Below are 7,464 nucleotides of genomic sequence, written 5' to 3' on the forward strand. Positions count from 1 at the left end.
TTTAGGAGCCATGTAATGCACATTGGCAACGATTGTTCCTGATAGAAATTACAATGACCTTTCATGAGAAACGTTTGGACTTCCAACTAGTATACCCTTTCAGGATAAATACTTGATGTGTTTGATGACAGTCAGAATATGCCTTTTAGGACAAACGTTTGAAGGTAATCTGAGCGATATTTTATTTAGGTTCGTTTAAAAAAATGTCATATATTCTTTTAACATTCTTTTGAAAAATATTTTGTGAAGGGAGCTGACGCTTTTACTGCATTATAGTATTGACATGAAAACCATCTCAAGAAATATTAATGAAATCATAATATTTCTGTAAGACAAATGACTGTTACAACACTTTAAATATTCCCTGAATATATATATATATATATATATATATATTATATATATATATTATATATTATATATTATTATTATATATATATATATGACCCTAAGAACTGCATGTGATAAGCTGCTAAAGTGTATTGATGGTATACTGTGCAAGATATTATGCATGTATGTATGTATGTATGTATGTATGTATTATATGTATGTGCGTGTGACCAACAGCGTGAGAGTGTGAACCTAGATAGACGGATAGATAGATAGACAAATAGATGGAAAGATACAGATAGCTCTCAGTTCATAAGCACTTTTCAGCTGTAATTGTTTCACAACCAGTGAAAAGAAATCCTTAATTAAGTTAATTGCTCGGGTAATCTCAGTATGTTATTGCATAACGGATTACTGGCGGGTATTTTTTTTTATTACACATTTAATACCTCTGGTCTTAATCCTTAATAGACCTGCTGACTCCGGTTAACTTTGCAATATGATTTTTAATCATGACTTACGAAGAGAGAATATATATCATACTCGCTGCAAACAAAGCATTATGGTGCAATATAGAAATAGAGTCAGATACAGAATAAAAAGTTTGTATTAGTTGTTCAATTATAATTATTAGTGATACCAGTTACAATTATTATATAATTTTTAAGGGATACAAAACATTAGTTTAACTCTGTAATGCACCAGCCTTGAAATTAAACAACATGATGCATGTGAACCTGAATTTAGCGTTCCACTATTCCACCGTTCTGACTTCCTGTATTGCCATTTACCACGGTAATAAATCTTCATTGAACAATTTTCGTGAAAAAACACAAACGGATGATTAAGTGATTTTTAAAGAATGTTTCGAAATCAGTTTATTTTAAACGATCTCTCTAATACACACACACACACACACACACACACACACGGGAATAATTAACACGCTTCATTGTCTAAAACCATCTCTCTATATGTCAAAAGACTGTTGATAAAAGTAAGGAGTGGAGAGAGGCATTAAAGCTTCTTATCACTTTAGATCTATCTATCTATCTATCTTTCTATATATATAATATATATATATATATATATATAGATATATATATATATATTCCCTTTATTTTATCCGTTTGTTAATCTGCTTGTCTTACCCCTATTATATTTCAGTCAGGAGAAACAATGAGAGAGAGATAGAGATAGCAACTTGACTATGCTTCCTAGCAATCGCATTACTCTCTCTCTCTCTCTCCTCTACTACTCTCTCTCTCTCTCTCTTCCTCTATCCCTTCCTTCCTTCATACCTCGATCACATATTCCCTTTGAAGTAAATCGCAGCCAATTCCGCCAGCGGATCTCAACATTTTGACGGACTCGTGATTGCAGCGCTTTGCCCTTCAATGATTTCGTACTTACACGTGTCTGTCAGCCGGAAGCGCATGGAATATAAAAATTTTACCGGTTTTAGAATGGTGTTGGTTATCTTTTCCTTGTCTTTGCTCAATTTCAATTCATTTTTAGCTACGTCGACATCATGTTTTCAGAAGAAAGGTTTTCACTTTCGAAAACTACTTCGGGATCAATCCAACAAATACTATAGTAGATTCACACCACCGGTGCATCTGCTGTCTAGGCCAGTCCCGTACGACGCTCCTGATTGGCTGTTGATAAGCCAATCACAGGGCTGGAAACTCTCAGTCTCTCTCTAGAGTTTACATGGGCAGGATGTATGTTCCACCTTTCCTGAGGGAAATGTCTTTCAAAAGCATCCCTCAGGAGAGGGGGAACATACATCCTGCCTATATGAACTCTCTCGAGAGAAACTGAGAGTTTCGAGCCCTGTGATTGGCTTACCAACAGCCAATCAGGAGCATCGTAAGGGACTGGCCTAGACATCAAATGCACGGCTGATGGAGTCTACTATAGTTGTTTAGGGATTTTAAAATGTATTTTAGTTTATTACACGTCATTTGGTTTGCGGGAAACGATGTATAAATACCGAGACGAAAGGTTGTTTGTATTCATAAATATCTTTGCCATGGTTTATAATAAAAAGCTTTTATTGTTATTGAATATATATTGAAATATTTCTTGGTTTTATAATTCTTATTTTCATTGATTTAGCTACGCCCACTCCTGTAAATACTCAAGAGAAGGTTCTCGCTATTTTGAAAACATGGTTCCTGTATTTGATATTGAAAAGTTTATTTGTTATTCGGTAGATTTTTTTGACTTCCATTTTCATTTATTTGCGCGCTGACGGACCGTGAAAATAGTTAAATGAAAAGATTCTACCAGCTGAAAAATGTGCTGGATATTGTGTTCTTTTAACCACTACGTGAAAAAGGAAATACGAAAAATGAGTATTTTAGTAAAATATTGGTATATTTAGCTACATGCACATCTAAGGCCAAAAAGAAACAACACTGGCGTGCTTGGATAAGTTAGAATAACTTTCATTTTAAATATTGTGAAGAATGATTTTCATGTTTTTTTTTTTTTTTTTTTTTTTTTTTTTTTTTTTTTTTTTTTTTGCCGTTCACTTCGATTCTGCTGATCATATTTATCGCCGGAACATTCTCTTTCCTCGTTCAACCTCTTGTATACAAATTCCCAAGATGCTCTCTAATTTTCAACTTATGCATTTAAGGATTGAATCATTTGTTTCATTCTTCTATGGCCTTGAGTCAGACTAGTGTGACCTATTTGAAGACAGAATATTTCTTTCAGTATGGCTTAATTTTTGGAAATAAAAAAACCACAATCCATTTCTATATGTAAAGAGTGAATGTTGAGCAAAAATAACCGGCATTAAATCTACCTCAGAAATCCCTACATAGTTCACCATCAAAGAAGAATATTGGTTCCTTGAGGGTCAAATTCTATAGTTATTAATTTCTCCTTGGAACTCATTATTTTTCCTTTTACTTTTGGGTTACATGAATGCATTATTTTGTTCAACATATCCCTCATGTAAACAGATAAGCATAAAAGCAGCAGTGAAAAAATTTGATGATCTCAGAGGATAAATGTTTTTACAGATACCATGAAGCAATTTTTGCTTAGACGTTTAACTCCTGACAAAAAGTGGACAAGCACACACACACATACATACACATACAGAGAGAGAGAGAGAGAGAGAGAGAGAGAGAGAGAGAGAGCCAATAACCGTCAGTTATTCCGATCTGTTGCCCGAAAGAAAATCTTTCTTCCAGCTCTCCCTCCGGTCAACGTTTCCCATTTCACCTCCGTGTAACGAGGTCTTCCGAGACCGTCCTCCGGCTCTTCAGTTTCCAGAAACCGGAGAGCCGTTTCTTTTTAAAAGTACCTCTGCAATTTCACTGTTAAACATCGTTTTCCATGTCTATTAATTCCTGTCCTGGAGAAGAGGATCCCTAGGGGTATGGAGGATACAATAGCATTCAAAAGGATCAATGTAAGTCACAATTGTAGGAAAGGAAACTCCATTTGAGCCAGATCTTTATTTTCTTACACTTTGGTCCTCAACTCTGGACAGTCGAAGGGTCTTAGTCTTAAAACTAACTTATTTTATTCCCTAGGAAACGTGAAGTTTATATGTGAATATTAATAACTACACCCAAGCTCTTGATTCAGAGTTAAAAAGTCTGTGTAAATACCGAATAATTCTTCAAGAAAGTAAAGTAAACTGCAACGTAAGGAAGGAATGTAAATAGAAAATCAGTCCTTCAGACTACGGACAAAGAAAGCATTAATTGTTTATTGGTTGTTAGAGGTAACCACAGTTGACGAAATTCATCTGTTAGGAGGTATTTTCCTGTAGTTCACTTTTATTTATATATTTTTAAAAATTTACGGATTTATTCATTTTCGTCAGCTGGCGTCGCAACGACTATGGTCACCGAGCCACACAAGAGCGTTTACTAGAACAAAAACACCGGTAAGGAAGCGTCGCTAGAAATAGGAAACAAACAATGAAATATTAGGCAACTGGAAATCCAAAAATCCAGTAGAAGTTCACACGTGATTCTATATACAATTTCCTCTTCTGCTTATTTTTGTTTACTTTTCTTTCCTCCGTTTTCACCCCTGGGGGAATGGGGTTGGGCCGGGGGTGTGGGGTGAGAGACGATAATGACCAAGGCGAGAGTTCCCACCGATTTCCAATACGATACGTCTCGGAAACAGATCGGAATTGGCAGAAACAGATTGAGAACCCGCAGATAAATTGGACAGGATGTGTTTTTTGGCCAGGGCGGTACCCACCCGTATCCCAGCCCCGCGATACCTTGTGTCCCGCCCGTCTCTTTCCTTCCCAGCTACGCTTTTTTGCCTTTCCTTTCTTCTTCCTTAGGCTCTTCAAGGCGCTATGTACCCCTTTTTCCTCGACCCGCAAGGCCATGTCCTTCTTCTCTCACTTGGGTAACAAGTGCCCCTCCTTTCTTCTTATTCCTCAAAATATTATTCCCTGAGTTTCATCAGCGCTCTGCCAACCCCCTGCCCTTTCATGGACGCTTTCAGCCCATAACACTAAACTCGATTACTCATTTCATTCTTAACCTTTCACCTCAACTATGACTTCCTAGATCTTGCTAGTTTTGGTCTCCTCCTCCTCTCTCCCCTTCCACCACCCTCTCCCCCCTTACCCCATCTCTTTCGAATCCTTGTACTTCCAGACTCCCCTCAGTTTCGTTTTCATTTCCTCCGTAGGGAATCCATTCCCCCTCAGAGGAGTCCAATCTTGGAAGATCGCCCTCCTTCCTAAGAACTATCAATTTTCTTCTCGATCACTCATCCAATATGTTATCGTTACACCTGACATCGCCACCTGAGACGTTGATGATTGGACATTTCTCCTGTGGTTTCCGAAAATTTCAGGAAATTACCGTTTTTTTCCAATAAGTAAAATGATATACGTATATATATATATATATATATATATATATATATATATATATATATATATATATATATCTATATGCCCTACCTATCTTCTCATTTATTTCTCTGTTTGTCTTTCTGCCTTTTCCCATCTGGAAAACGCCTGTATATATATATATATATATATATATATATATATATATATATATATATATATATATATATATATATATATATGTGTGTGTGTGTGTGTGTGTGTGTGTGTGTGTGTGTGTGTGTACACACAACGATCAACCCCAAATATGATATCAATTCCACAATAAAACACGATAAAAGCATACTAAAACCAGTGGCAAAAGGTAATCACTAGCTCTGAATTAAGCTAACCTTTGTTTCAGTTCTTCCTCTTTATTCAGTTCTAACAGTGCCTTCATTCAAGATTACAGGACATAATTATGTTGGATTTTGTATTACATGTTAATTTATTTTGGTTGTATACCTACCCGCTCTCATTTCACTCATACGAAAGGTTACAGAAACTTTGTAATGCACAACAGGCAAAGCACGAAACCTAATTAAATATTATTCCTAAGTCTATCCGGTAAAATCCGTGTGATGGATATTATGAACTGTCACGATTAGATTGTACAAGAAAGATAACAATGCTTTTCCATATGCAATGATTTATTTGTTCATGTTCAACTCATATTCACTCTGTCAAAAAATGCTTCTGGATACGCATCCGGATTCAGTTCCTTCCGAAAATCTCATGAGTAAGGAAACATGATACAATATAATAACCTCAGGTCAAAATTCCCCTGGTTGAAGTAACGATGAAAGATTCTCTGAAGTCCTGTAGACAGAGTTTCTGTGGTCCTTAGGAGAACTAGATGTGTGAAAGGCTATTTGGTTAATGATATGAAAAGATTCAGTGTTATAAAACAGTCAAATAATCTGGACTGATTTTGGGTCACTGCTTGCCAATTGCAATTTTTAGTTAATATAATCTTCATAATTTTCCATTCTTGAAATTATAACTCGAAGATATATCACTACTTATCAAAATCTTAATTCAGGATGAGATTATCATGATAATTGTAATTTTAAATTCTAGTACATTAGAATATAATCCAGAGATATTAAATATGTTTTGTTAATAGCTGGTACTATTTACAATTAGAATTATTTCGTTATAACACCAGGTTCAAGTCTGTCTAATACACTTTAGAAGAATATAATCCACAGAATAATCAAGAATATGTTGTTTCATGGAACTTATCTTACTTTTACCTGTGGCTTAGGAAATGATAGTCACAGCTGACACCTAAGCCATCACAGTGCTTCAACGTTAGTTTTTTGGCTTTGAAACGAACAACAATGTTTCCCTTTGAATACCTGCAATCCGATGAAGATATTAATACAGAGATATTAAAAAAAAAGCACGCCAAAAACTTTGTTTTTCATCCTTTTATTCTTTTTTTCATACCACTCTCAGCTTTGTCCATAAATTTAATCTTGTTTATGCAGGTAGCTGCGTGACAGGTATCTTCCTGTTTCACGTCTCTTTAGTAAGATCGGTGTCCTTTGATGGACTGACGTTAGAGAGCTTTAGATTAATCAGTAGATCTCTTTGGCGAGAATCGGGCGGGAAATGAAAGCTTAAATTGCAGGGATGATTTGCGGAAGGAAATGAGGAGAATACTTAAACGCAAGTTCCAGTATAGATAATGTTAGATATAGCATTATATTAGATAGTATTTTTCTATTACTACTACTTGATAATATCTAGGATATATTACCTACTGGAATTACCGCTAGCTGAGATTTCTGTAACACGAAGGGTGAACTATATTTTAATGAAATTATTTCATTGCCATTTTGTGCATGAATTATGACATTTAAAGAAGCCCAGAAGAGCCATAGTCATTTGTTGGATATGCGTTAATGAACAATACTCTTGTTGGAAAAATACACCTCAGCATTGCATTATATGTAATAATAGTAATGACTTTCATTATTGCAAAATGTGTTTATCCTGAACTCTCTTTCGTAATTCTTAATTATCCTCATTCTGTTGATATATTTTATGACTGTTTATCTTTCATTTTTATTCTTTACACTTTATTAAAATTCTAGGGAACACTTCATTATCAAGCATCTGAATAACGCGCAAATTATGTTCAGTATCTTTGTTTAAATCATGAAAAATTTGTATAAAACAAGCTTAAATGATCATTCACTTGGAAATAATTATTTGCATTCATGAAGAGAAATGAA

This window comes from Macrobrachium nipponense, chromosome 20 (genome assembly GCF_015104395.2).
Source record: "Macrobrachium nipponense isolate FS-2020 chromosome 20, ASM1510439v2, whole genome shotgun sequence".
Taxonomy (NCBI): Eukaryota; Metazoa; Arthropoda; class Malacostraca; order Decapoda; family Palaemonidae; genus Macrobrachium; species Macrobrachium nipponense.